Source organism: Eretmochelys imbricata, chromosome 19 (genome assembly GCF_965152235.1).
Source record: "Eretmochelys imbricata isolate rEreImb1 chromosome 19, rEreImb1.hap1, whole genome shotgun sequence".
NCBI classification, from domain to species: domain Eukaryota; kingdom Metazoa; phylum Chordata; order Testudines; family Cheloniidae; genus Eretmochelys; species Eretmochelys imbricata.
The window spans coordinates 15,845,396-15,859,543 of NC_135590.1; positions in this window are offsets into that span (position 1 = coordinate 15,845,396).

Below are 14,148 nucleotides of genomic sequence, written 5' to 3' on the forward strand. Positions count from 1 at the left end.
AGTCATCTGATGTGCAGCATCCCCAGGCTGACTGGGGAGTCTTTGTTAGCTTCCAAACACAGCGGAAAAGATCAGAGAGGAAATTTTCTATGGTGTTCGCATGAGACCCATTTGGGAACAGCGTTACATCTTTCATAAGCTGCCAACCCGATTTCATGGGGTCTTGGAAATTTGTCCTCCAGGGAGCGTCCAGGCAGCTTGAGGTTGGGGGTTGCTGATGTTTTCTTTGCAACCTTTACATTAGCAGATCTCTGTGCAGGGATGTTCGCGTTATCCATCCATCTGCCAAACGTCTCCACATCTTCCATATGTAAGGTGGCTGCTAGATGCTCTGCATCACTGCCCCCTCCCCCAGGCTGTGAGAGCTTTTCTGCCTAACACGGACTTCATTTAAGGAACAGCAAGACAAGAGAAGCTGGATCTGCAGTATAGCAGGATTCAAAACACCCACTTTGTCTAGCTCATGCCCCCATAGGGCCAGTACGGATGTGCTGCTCAGCTCTTTGGGGCATGGGTGGGCATTGCAAAGCCATTACACCACAGAGAACACGCACATCAGTTCTGTGCTCCAGCGTGTGTCCACTCCCCAGGGTTAACTCATGGACAACAATGAACTGCAGGCTCTTGTCTTAATAATAACGGAGGGCTGCATGCGAAGGCTACCTCTCCTACTCCACACCCCATCCCCGGTGTGGACTGGCTTGGGTATCAGGAGATCTAGGTTCTATTCCTGGCTGTCACTGACTTCCAGTGTGACCTTGTGTGCCTCTCTGTGCCTCAGTTTCCCCTAAGGATAATAAGACTGACCTTTGTGCAGCGCCCTGAGATCTCTGGATGAAAAGTGCTACATGAGGGTGAAGCATCATCAACATCAGGACATTCCCAGACTGTTTGATTCCCCTGGTGGTGGGGAGGAACTGGAGCACACATCCAATGACAACCCGTCCAAACAGCCAAGTCGTTGGGTGGAGAGAGATGGAATGTTCTCCTGTCCACGTGCTTGCAATAAGAAGGGGTGAGGAGGGCCTATGATCAGAACTCCCCAAGGAAAAGAAACTGCCCCTTTAACAAATTCAGAGCGGAACAGAGGGAGCGGCTGTAGAGATCTGTACAAAGGCCAGAGAAATTAGCCCCCATTCATCCCCAAAGCGTTGCCATTGAAATCAATGGCCCGTCAGCAGCGATGAATTTGGTCCATTATATTGATATGATTCACCAGCTGCTCACTTGTTATCATGGACCTTGACACCACAATTAGCCCAGAGCATCACTGCTAAGTGCTCTGAGACGAGACTTGAGGCAGGGGAATGGTAGCATGTGAAAACTCAAAGCCGTGGGAGAGGGGATGGCTGGAGGGGCCGAGGGGCTGTGGGTCTTCATTGGCAGATGTCAAGCCTGGCCTTCCTTTGTCTGGTGGCCACACCACATTCCAGTAACACATGTCTAGCATTTCAGACTGTCCCTAGGTGAGTGAGGAATGCATCAGAAATACCTTGTCCTGCTGCCCAAGGACCCGACGGAGTGAAGAGGACTGTAAGGACCATAAGGAGCGAGATAATGTGTTTGAAAGTAATGAACATGCTTTGGCAAGACAATGTGCCTTAAACATCTACTGAAAGAAACAGTCTTTCATAAGAACCAGGATTAAAATGAAACCCCTTGGGGGTGGAGGAGGAACATGCTCTTTTCTTGTACTGTGTACGAAGATCACCTGTCTTCCCCGGTTTGTGAATCGCTCTGGGGCCTAGATAGGAGATAGGCAGGTGGATGCCTAGAGGGAGGCGGCAGAGCACATACCCAGAGGTGGAAACATAGGGAATTTTTGGCACTGAGTGAGTTTAGGCACCTACACAGTTAAGCGGGAGTTTTGTGCATCGCAGGGGAGCCTAATACTGGGACTTAGGCACCTATCTCTTGTTTTGCATCCAGGGCCCACATCTTAGTCAGTGCTCTTCATCAGCAGGCCACTATCATTATGCCCATTTTACCAATGGGAAAACTGAGGCATGGAAAAGGGAAGTGACTTGCCCAAGGTCACCCAGTAAGCCAGTGGCAGAGCCGGGGGGAGAATCCCCATCTCCTGAGTCTCAGAGCATGGCTCTGCTTCAAGCGTTGGGCACGACTCTGTTATGCTTATAAGAAGCACATGGAATCTTTTAAAGGGGATAAGGCAATACACTGTGTCTATTGAGAGTACAGTGTAAGCATTAAAATCAGCATATGCTTCCATTCTCACACACACACACACACACACACACACACACACACCCCAAAATGTTCTGCAGCTGGATTTTATAGTTACCAGTCCTTAGAGTTGCTCGGTCAGTTTCAGTGGCCAGCTGAAGCTGCACAGGAGGGAGAGAAGCTGGGCCACTGTCGAATATGTTCGAAGCTCTGATGTTGATACAGAATGAACCCAAAGTCCCATGGCAATACACCTTTCTTTTATAGTGATAAATTCCCACACAAGTCTATGGACCTTGCTGTGTCACACCGGAGCTGTCAATCATGAGGTATTCAAGGTTGCTCAGTTTGGCATTATTTTGAGTTGTTTCCAGGAGAATCCACAGCTGTTTCTTGTCTGTCCCTTTGGCTCAACTCCTTAGCTCGTCCTTGGGGTGTAGGCCTTTGCTTTAGGGTCGTCAATCAGCAAAAAATAGACGCAGAACAATTTCTTCTTACTAATTCAAAGCTGGCAAAATGGAGTATAAGGCAAAATAAGCAAAATGGAGTACAATTTTATTTGAGACAATTTCTTTCCATTAAGCTTTTGGCCTACAACTCCCACCTCAAGGAGACATACCACAGCTGCTCTGAAAAATGGAGTATGCCCAGGGCAGTACCAGCAGCAGGAGGGACTGGCCCCCCTGAGTACCTACCTAGCATTTCAGATGGGTATGTAGACAGGGTGGCACATCACTGGAGCTATGTTCTACTTTTAGTATGCTAACTGGATCAGAGCTAGCCCAGGTATGAAGCTGAGAATTACACCCACAGCTCCAAGTGTAGACATATCCTCAGTCTGGCTCATGCCGTCCCTTTGTGCCACCTGGGTTAGCAGAATCGGGGCTTGCTGTTCAGCTGGCTTTCAAGCTGGAAGTGGTTTGGACCAGAATCCTTGTGAAAACAGCTTGGCTGGCGACGAGCTAATATAATCACAATGCACCTGTAATCGGCTTCTCACACCGCGATGGGAACAAGCGAATGGCAGCAGTTTACAGGGAAGCCTGCTTAATCCAAAGCAGTTTGTAAATGTGTCTGTCCTGGGGCACCTTACTAGCTGAGAGCTCACTCATCACACACTTAGCTCAGAATAGCCAGAAGATTATTCCGGGAAGGGTTCCTGGGATTTTCACGTGCCAGACAGAGGAAAGCAGGGAGTCTTCTCAGATACACTTGAGAACCAGCATTTAAATCCCATGTGGTTTCACTTTGTTGGGGCTTTTAAGGCTAATATTTTGTGCTTCTTTTGCATCTTTCCTCCAGTAATCTCAAAGCACCGTACAAACACTGACGAATCCTGAGGGGTAAGTAATTATTCTGATATCTACTTTCCATATCATTAAACTGCAGCCCAGGAAGATTCAGTGACCAAAGTCACATACTAATGCTCTGTCTTCACTGCATGTTAGCCACTGGGTAAGCAATCGTGGGGTTAGCCAACATGCAATAGCCTGACCCATGAGAGCATGCCCACATCACTGCATTGTCACTCCCTGCAGCTGCACTGGTGCTGGATCTGGCTGTGGCCAGCAGTACAGCTCGCTGGACACATACCCCATGATTCATAGTGCCACCACTCCCTGCATTGCTCAGTGCCTGGTAGGGAGCATTGTTCTGTTGCATCAAACCCTGCAAGTGGGTGAACTGGGAGAAACTGCAAGTGGGACACTGAGCAGAGGCAGACTGATAGTGTGTAGGGATGGGTGTCCAGGGAGCTTGTGGGGAGGGATCAGAGGACCATCACTTCTCGAGTAATGTGATTCCCCATGGCTGAATGTTGTCACTGCTGATACCTTAGGATAGCAAGACACATTAACATCTACCTTGGGGGATGCTGCTCCCTTGTCCACTGCCCATCAAGCTAAAGTGGGCTGCTTTCTGTTCAGCTCCATGCTTCCTTGTGCAAATGCCAGGAGGATGAGAACCCACAGTGCCATGATTAACTAATCCAGCCTGCCCAGCACACATTTCTCCTCTTTGGCCAGTTGTGTCTGGGGGGAGAGCCAACAGCCGGCTCATATATCAGCTTCCAACCGGCCCCCTCACGAGGGGGGGGGCCTGCATTATTCATTGAATTACACATTTGATGCCTCCTCTCTCAGAGCTGTTCACTGAAGCAGGTAGGTAAAAAGCCTAGAAAAACAGAGAACAGAATGATCCCCAGAACAGTTCAAGTGCGCTCGTTCCAGGGGCTCTGGAGAAACAACGGCAATCGATGGGCAGAACTCCCTCCTCAGGCTAGGTGAGCATAGGGAGTTGCACAGGAGAAGGAAGGTGGGGGAGGGAGATCCCGGAGCAGCCTGACAGCCAGAGCTTCTGCTACCGTCCTTTCATTCAGTACAATTAGCTGCTCCAAACAAACATTGTAGAGGGGTTGGGGACCACGTCAGTCCCCATCAAAGTGACGGATTTACATGCCACCTCCCCACTCTTTCGTCACCCAGTGAACCATTTATTGGGGCGGCCGTATGGCCAAATTTTATTTTACAAAAGAAAATAGAAAGATCATAAAATACTGCTCCTACCAGCAAGGGGCAGGCTGCTGCCCCCCGTCAGTCACTGACTGTGTTGCCTTGCTCTTAGGAGCCTGTCAGCTCTCCTAACCTCACCAGCGCCAGGGTAGGATACTGCTTGGGTGGGACACCTGTAGGGGCCACCTCGTTATTGCTGGAGGCAGTGGCTCAGCAGATGGTACTTCAGGTTCTGTGACAATACTGAATCAGACCACCAGCCTGGGCTGCCACCATGGCAGGTGCTGTCTTTGCATGGGATCTAAAACCAATGCCCTGACCATGTGTAGTCATTAATGATGCTGTGGTACATTGGCAATAGGGTAGATTTAGCCCTGGCTAAATTCCAGCTTGAATAATTACATTCTGTCTCTCTCTAATTCCCCCTGCATTCGAAGACTGTATCCAGTCTAACTTCTTGCCCTAAGCTGTTGTGCAGTGTTGCTGTGCACTGTTAAACTACCATGTTCCACCCCAGAGTTGACTGCATTTTGGTGGCAGCTATTGTGGGGATCCCTGTGTGTGGCTGGTTTCAAAGGAGTTTGGCGATGAAAAGTGTGGTATTGTTTAATAATAATAACGACTATTTGTGTAGAACAGTAAAACGTTCATAGCACATTGTCAAATGCAGGACAAGGCACAGGCCCTATGGTCTAAGACAGATAGGATAGAAGAGGCAAAGCTCAGTCAGGGAAGGGTGTGGATCGATTACTGGTGGAAAGACCAGACTAGGAAGGATTTGTGGCAGACGTGTGCTGAAAGGAGGAGAGAGGTTGTTTGGTGGACAAGAGGCAGGATGAATCTTTGAGGAGGCAAAGACCAAGCTACCTTGGGTCTAAGCCAGGATTCCTTGGGCATGTTCAGATCTTCTGAGAGCCACAGTGGCAGTTTCGGGTGAGCAAAAAAACACAAGGCCTGGCCCATTGGGATCTATGGTACTTACAGGCCCCCGTTACCACGGTACCTGCATGGCTTACCATCCTTAGTGCATTTACCCTCACACACCCCTGTGAAGTGGGGCAATGCTAATGTCCCCATTTGTACAGGCGGGAGCTGAGACACAGTGACTTGTCTGAGGTCACACAGCAAGGCTGTGGCAGAGAAATGCAATGACCTCAAGTCCTAGGTGAGTGGCTTAACGCCTGGACCATCCTTCCTCCGTTTGCTGGGCCTGTTTACCACGTACCTCGATCTCTCACTCATACCCAGGGTGAAGAGTGTACCTGACAAACTGTCGCTGTGGGCAGCAGGTGGCAAACCCCCTCCCTACATGGCTGCAGAGCCCATCATCCCAGGAAGGGGAGAATGGCGTGGGGGAGCCTGGAAACCGCTCTCTCCTATACAGTGCCCAGCCGTACCCCATATCAGCAGCTGGAGAGACGGGAAAGGAGAGGGTGCGTGGAAAGCTGCAGTACAGGCCTCTTCCCCATTCCCCTTCCACCACTGGAGGCTGGGTACCTTTCCGTGTGGCTCCCCGCAGCCGGAGTCCAGTGGCCAGGCCCTGGGGTCAATCCTGTCTGAAAGGGCGCCCGGGAGAGATGAGCAGCTGCTTTGACAAGGGATTTGCTGTGAGACACAAGCCTGTGGCTGGTTCCTCTTGTCACCAAGCAGGAGCCCAGCACCCCTGCTGTGCTCTGGGGTGCAGCTGGGAGCCCTTGCATCCCAGCTAGTGAGCCGCAATGTCTGGTTATCAGCAAGTGACAAGACCTCTTGGCCAGAGAGAAAATGCTGCTTATTGAGCTTAAAGACCAAACAAACGGCGCTATTGATCTGGCTGAGTCTCCTGACAGCCGGAGCTGCCGGCCCGGGAGCCGTGGGGCTCGGCTGTAGCTCGGCAATGATGAAAGCCACCCAGAGCGAGGCTCCTGGCTGGTCCCCGCACAGAGACGAGCCAGACACCGGGGCCTCGGCCCGTGGCTCCGGCCTGCTTGCTGTGAACCACGTCACTCATGGACACGGCCTTGGGCCTGTGAACGGTGCCTGGCCGACCGGAGACGGCAGGCCTCTGGGGACAGAGCAGGGACAGCACAAGCAAGAGCCAGGCAAGCTCCCCCCTACACATGCCCATTTCCAGCAAACAGGGATGGCACAGGGCAACTTCCCCTCTCCCCACACCAATATACATTACCCTGCCCCCCAATATACACACACTGGCCCCCTCCAGCAGGATGCCTGAGCAGCAACCAGTTAAGATTCTCCTCTGCAGACGGGCCTGATCCAAACCCCAGATCCAGACTTGGGGGTGCCTGGAATCCAGAGTCACATGCTGTGGCTCAAGACAACTCCTGCCTCCCCCCCCCACTCGCTGCCAAAGGGCCCTGGAGCCTGCTGGGGGCTAGGGAAGCTCAGCACCTGTTGAGGGTGCCAGCGGTGGGCTGGCACGTGGGCTCTGGATTCCTTTTCCTCTGGAAGCTGCACTGAGGCTGCCAAATTTAGCTCCCCTGGGAGGCTGACAGGGCGCAACTGGCCTGAGATGGACTCACCTAGCAACCCCAGCAGAAGGGCCTGGGGCCCGTCCCTAGTCGCCCCTCCTTCCCTTGCCCTGTCCTCAGGCCTCTGCTGCAGCACACAAGGCTGAGGGCTAATGTGTCCAACTGTGCTGGGCCCTCTGCTCCCCCTAAGCCATCGGCAAACGGTCCCCGGCTGCAGGCAGGAACATGCCCGCACAATCTGGTGTCACTCAGGAGTGACTGCTGACTGAAAGGGAGAAGGCCACCCCTGGCAGGCTTCCAAGTGGGGGCGCTCCATAGGGCTGGGGCCAGGGGCCTGTAGAGATATGTTTATGAAAGATTGTGATTTGGAGACGCTCCCTCAGAAGGGACAGTGTTGTGAGTGTGGGAATTTGGAGATGTGCCCTGGGGGCGGGGTAGGAACGCAGCATGGCTGTGTGCACTGCAGCCCCTCGCTACAGAAGCTCTCTGGTTTGTTTGATTCTTTTTTCCTTCACGGGTTTGTTATTTAAGGAACCCCAAGATCATTACAGGACCTTTCACTCCCTTCCCACCCACGGGGGAGTTATTGTCCTTGTTTAGAAACAGGCCCCGCTCCACATTACATCAGTTTCCATAAGTTCTGTTCAGCAAAATATTGGACCAGGTCTGACAACCCCCATGGGCACCATTCCACACGTGCATGGAACCCAGGGGCTCCCCACACTGCAGCTGCCCCCTGAACATCCCCCAGAGCAGAAGGGGCAGTGGATAGGTAAACGTCAAACTGCCCCATTCATCTCATGCCTTATGTGTCCCTCTCGTGGCTGATCCACACCCGAGAATAAGCGGTGGAGAATAATAACTCCTTCAGCTCAAGTAGTAAAGGTCTATGCTTTCAGAGTTGAAAGCTCAAACTGCTCTGACAACCCGCATGGGTGTCATTACACAAGCTCCATAAGAAACAGAAGGAAGTTTGGTGTTGGCTAAACCAACAAAGACGTTTCTATTTCCAAACTACAAAGCCAACATTAAACACAACTGAGCAAAGCATTTATTATTCCATAATGAACAGCGTCCCTCCCAATTCTCCCTTTTATCTCCAGACTCTTTCTTTACCTCCCAGTCTTCCTCTATTTATGAACATTGCACTATTGCCAGCCCCCAACATTCAGAAATCATGAGTCAGGCCCCCCCAAAATCATGAGATTGGCTTAAAAATCTCGAGGTTTAAAACCAGTTGGAACACTTGGTATTTGGTTCCTGGTGTCTCAGCCTTTATGGAGCACTCTGTTCACACTGCCATGCTTTTCTCCACCACCATGAGCGCTAGATACTCATGCAATCACCCAAATCCAGGAGCTGAGGCTTTAGGAATGTCACCAAATATTGTAAGAAGAAAAGGAGTACTTGTGGCACCTTAGAGACTAACCAATTTATTTGAGCATGAGCTTTCGTGAGCTACAGTTCACTTCATCGGATGCATACCGTGGAAACTGCAGCAGACTTTATATACACACAGAGAATATGAAACAATACCTCCTCCCACCCCACTGTCCTGCTGGTATTAGCTTATCTAAAGTGATCATCAAGTTGGGCCATTTCCAGCACAAATCCAGGTTTTCTCACCCTCCACCCCCCCACACAAATTCACTCTCCTGCTGGTGATAGCCCATCCAAACTGACAACTCTCTACACAATGTGCATGATAATCAAGTTGGGCCATTTTCTGCACAAATCCAGGTTCTCTCACCCCCTCACCCCCCTCCCAAAAACCACACACACAAACTCACTATCCTGCTGGTAATAGCTCATCCAAAGTGACCACTCTCCCTACAATGTGCATGATAATCAAGGTGGGCCATTTCCAGCACAAATCGGGTTGGGGGTGAGAAAACCTGGATTTGTGCTGGAAATGGCCCACCTTGATTATCATGCACATTGTAGGGAGAGTGGTCACTTTGGATGAGCTATTACCAGCAGGATAGTGAGTTTGTGTGTGTGGTTTTTGGGAGGGGGGTGAGGGGGTGAGAGAACCTGGATTTGTGCAGGAAATGGCCCAACTTGATTATCATGCACATTGTGTAGAGAGTTGTCAGTTTGGATGGGCTATCACCAGCAGGAGAGTGAATTTGTGTGGGGGGGTGGAGGGTGAGAAAACCTGGATTTGTGCTGGAAATGGCCCAACTTGATGATCACTTTAGATAAGCTAATACCAGCAGGACAGTGGGGTGGGAGGAGGTATTGTTTCATATTCTCTGTGTGTATATAAAGTCTGCTGCAGTTTCCACGGTATGCATCCGATGAAGTGAACTGTAGCTCACGAAAGCTCATGCTCAAATAAATTGGTTAGTCTCTAAGGTGCCACAAGTACTCCTTTTCTTTTTGTGAATACAGACTAACACGGCTGTTACTCTGAAACCAAATATTGTGTTATTTGGGATAAAATCATCAGAGTTGGCAACATGATGAAGCAATTCACAGTGTGTCAGGCTATCAAGGGGTTGTGTAGCTAATCACAACGGAAAAAACGTTCCTACCTTTGTGTTCCTGAAATGTCTGACTGTTAGCAATGCTCTTATTAGCACTCACAAGTAAACACAGTTGGGGTTGGGTTAGTACTTAGGTGGGAAATCACCATCTTCTCTTTGGGTTAATAATAAACCCAAAGCTGCTGGGTCCTGCTGGGGACTGTCTTTTCACATAGCTGTAGAACCAAAATCCCTGAGCTTTTGTGCTCATTAAAGATCTACTGGCACTCTGAGCAGACAGTGAAATACCATGGATTCCCGCAGAACACCTTCCCCTGCTTTCTCACCAAGGGCTCCCCGCAGAGCCAGCCACAAACCAAAGGGGAAAGGAAGCTCTTCAAGGGGAGATTTGAAATGGGAGAGTGACATGGGGGAGAGGGCTCCTGACAGACAGGATCACACAAGTGGAGGAGCTTTCCCCTCCCCCCGAAGTGCCACACTGGGCCAGAGGGAGAGGAGGCAGTGAGGGTACCCACAGTTGTGAGGCACCTCACCACCCCTTGCTCTTAGCATGAAGCAGTCTTCTCCGTGCCTGGTGTAGTTCAGCTCCCTGCAACCAACAGCCTCCGGCAACACATGCCTTGTCTTCCAGGCCTCCACAGAGCTCACTCTCTCTGTGCAGGCTCGTGAAAGGCCCACCTCAACCGCCGAGTCCTCAGAGTGCTCCTGCCCTGTCCCACCCTGTCCCTGCATGCTCACAGAAATTGCCCGGTTTGCTATCCTCTAGGGGACACTGCATAAGAACGGCCATACTGGGTCAGACCAATGGTCCATCTAGCCCAATATCCTGTCTTCTGACCGTGGCTGGTACCAGAAGTTTCAGAGGGAATGAACAGAACAAGGCAATTTATCAGGTGATCTACCCCTGTCATCCAGTCCCAGCTTCTCTGCAGCATCCCTGACCATCTTGGCTATTAGCCATTGATGAACCTATCCTCCATGAACTTATCTAATTATTTTTTTAATACAGTTATACTTTTGGCCTTCACAACATCCTCTGGCAATGAGTTTCACAAGTTGACTGTGCGTGTGTTTGTTTTAAACTTGCCGCCTATTAATTTCATTGGGTGACCCCTAGTTCTTGTATTTTGTGAAGGGGTAAGTAACACTTCTTTATTCACTTTCTCCACACCAGTCATGATTTTATAAACTTCTATCACATCCTCCTTTAGTCATCTCTTTTCCAAGCTGAACAGTCTGTGTCTTTTTAATCTCTTCTCATGTGGAAGCTGTTCTATGCCCCTAATCATTTTTGTTGTCCTTATCTGTACTTTTTCCAATTCTAATGTATCTTTTTTGAGATGGGACGACCAGAACTGCATGCAATATTCAAGGGGTGGGTGTACCTTGAATTTACATAGTAGTATTATGAAATTTACTGTCGTACCATCTATCCCTTTCCTAATGGTTCTGTGACGTTAGATGATCAAAATATGACCATGTAACTCATTGTTGCTACCACTGTTATATAATTGCAACAAATCTTGTACAGAGTATGTCATGTAAGGTATCTATAAAAAGGTTCTGATTTTTTAGTATGATTATCCTATTTGTATGCATGCATCATTTTTATATCTAAACTTATGAATATTTGCCCTATACCTGTATTTCAAATGTGTTGCTTCTGGGTAACAAGGTATTGAGTCAGCACATTGTGAAGGGACTATTCAAGTTGAATGGCCCATCAAAGAACACTTAACTCACAGTGGACCATGGAAGAAGCCTATCTATACCTGATGGACCTTCCTGTGGACCTTCTAGTTGGGTAATGGCCTCTGCTTTGATTCATCAACGCATGCAAGGGCATATTTTCCACAAATTGAGACAATGGGTTTCCCTCCACAGGGAAGAAGCTATAAAAGGCCCTGAAAACAGCTCCATTTTGCCTCTTTCTTGCTATAATCTCTGGACTATGGACTTACACTAATGGGAGCATTCTAACCAAGGGACAGAGGACCTTCTAATTACTGGAAGCACCCAGAAACTTAACAAGCCATCAGTTTATTCCATCACTGCTTCAAGCCTGATCCAAGAACTTTGCAATTATTGTATGTATTTAATTTCTTTAACCAATTTTAACTCTCACCTTTCTTTTTTTCTTTTTTAAATAAACTAGGGCTATCAAACGATTACAAAAATTAATCGCGATTAATTTAATTGCGCTGTTAAACAATAGAATACCATCTATTTTAAATATTTTTGGATGTTTACTACATTTTCAAATATATTAATTTCAATTACAACACAGAATACAAAGTGTACAGTGTTCACTTTATATTTATTTTTGATTACAAATATTTGCACTGTAAAAAACAAAAAAATGTATTTTTCAATTCACCTAATACAAGTACTGTAGTGCAATTTCTTTATCATGAAAGTGTAACTTACAAATGTAGAATTATGTACAAAAAAAACTGCACTCAAAAATAAAACAGTGTAAAACTTAGAGCCTACAAGTCCACTCAGTCCTACTTCTTGGTCAGCCAATCGCTCAGACAAACAAGGTTGGTTACAAATTGTAGGAGATAATGCTGCCTGCCTCTTGTTTACAATGTCACCTGAAAGTGAGAACAGGTGTTTGCATGGCACTGTTGTAGCTGGCATTGCAAGATATTTACATGTCACATGGTGGTGCCCAAGTTCCCCCCCCCCCCCACACCTACCTAAGGCTCTGGGAGGGAGTTTGGGTGGGGGGTGCGGGCTCTGGGCTGGGGCAGAGGGTTGGGTTGCAAGAGGAGGTGCAGGGGGTGGGCTCTGGGAGGAAGTTTGGGTGCTGCCCTGTGGGGTCTGGGCTGGGATAGGGGGTTGGGGTGAGACAGGGGATGCGGGGTCTGAGTCACCTGGTGCTGGATACCCCTCCTCCCCTTTTGGAATGTCTGTGGTTTTCCATTAGAAGACAAAGAGTTCCCGCCTTACACAAGAGCTATATAAGGCAGGAGAATGACATCATCATGCTTCTCCTCTCCCTTTCCACCCAAAGAAACACTGAAAAAGACATGGAAGCAAAAACTGAACTGAGGGGAGAAGAGTTGGAAGGGCATCTAGCTTGTGAGTAATAATACCTCAGGTCTCAAGAGGGAGACCAGTGCACCAGCCTTTCAAGACTTTCTGTAATCTGCCTGCAAGGATATCTAGGGTGAGAAATACTATTTGTAACCAATTTCTTTAGTGAAACTAGCTTAGTTTGCTTGTTGGTTTAATTTGCTTAATAATCTGATTTGTTCTGTCTGGTATCACTTGTATTCACTTAAAAGCCACCTTTGGTAGTTAATAAACTTCTTTATAATAAAACCCAGTTTATGCAATTTCTAACAGGGCAGGGGTCAAGAGGTGTGCATATCTCTCTTCATGTTGAGGAAGAGGGAGGATTTTTATGAGCTTGCGCTGTGCAGATTTTTCTATACAGTGCAAGACAGTATTATTTTGGGTTTATCTCCCAAAAAGGAGTGTGCATGTGAGTGCTGGGGGAGTCCTCTCACACAGAGCTGACTTCAGTCTGTGTCTGCAGCTGGGTGTGGCCCTATCTGTGTGTGTGTGTGTGTGCGTGTGCATGTGCGCTGCAAGAAGCCGGAGAGCCTAATTTGGCAAATCAGGGAGAGGGAACCCAGGCTGGTTGAGCAGGGGAGGCTCAGTGAAATCCCAGTACATCAGGTGGCATCCCAGAAAGGGGGTCCTACATTGCGGCCCCCTTCACCTGCTTGGGCCTGAAGCAATTGCTTAGCCTGTTTACGCTTAGCACAGGGGTAGGCAAACTATGGCCTGCAGGCTGGATCAGGCTCATCAGGGCTTTAGATCCAGCCCGTAGGATGGGCCCCGCACCGCTCCCGGAACCAGCCGGCACAACGTCCCTGCGGCCCTTGAGGGGGGCAGAGGGCTCAGCGTTGCCCTCACCGGCGGGTACCTCGCCCGAAGCTCCCATTGTCCATAGTTCCCCATTCTCGGCCAATGGGAGCTGCGGAGGCCGGTGCCTGCAGGCGAGGGCAGTGCACAGAGCCCTCTGCCCTCCTCTCCCCTCCCCTTCGGGCCAAAACGTTTGCCCACCCCTGGCGTATCCCTGAATGGGTGCTCAGTGGGATCACCTGCATGGCTCTGAATCAGCTTCCACAGCCCATTGCAGGCATGGGGCAATATGCTGTGCAATGCTTAGGCCTCGAAGCGGAGTGGCTGAGATTTGTTTGCAGCAGGTGAGTGGCACTCCCATGCTGTTCCTGACAGCCACTGCTGCCCCCCGGGGCCAGGGGAGAGCCCCAGGAAAAACAGAGTTGAGGCTGAGAGGGCAGAATTGATCTGGGAACTGAGTGGGGCCTGGGGGGCAAAAATGTGGGGGCCATAGAGGACTGGACAGATGTACGGGTGGGGGGATGGGGCAGAACTAATGTGGGGACTGGGAAGACAAGATAGATTTGGAGATTGGGGAACAGGATTAATTGCTGAGTATGGGATGGGCGGATGTGG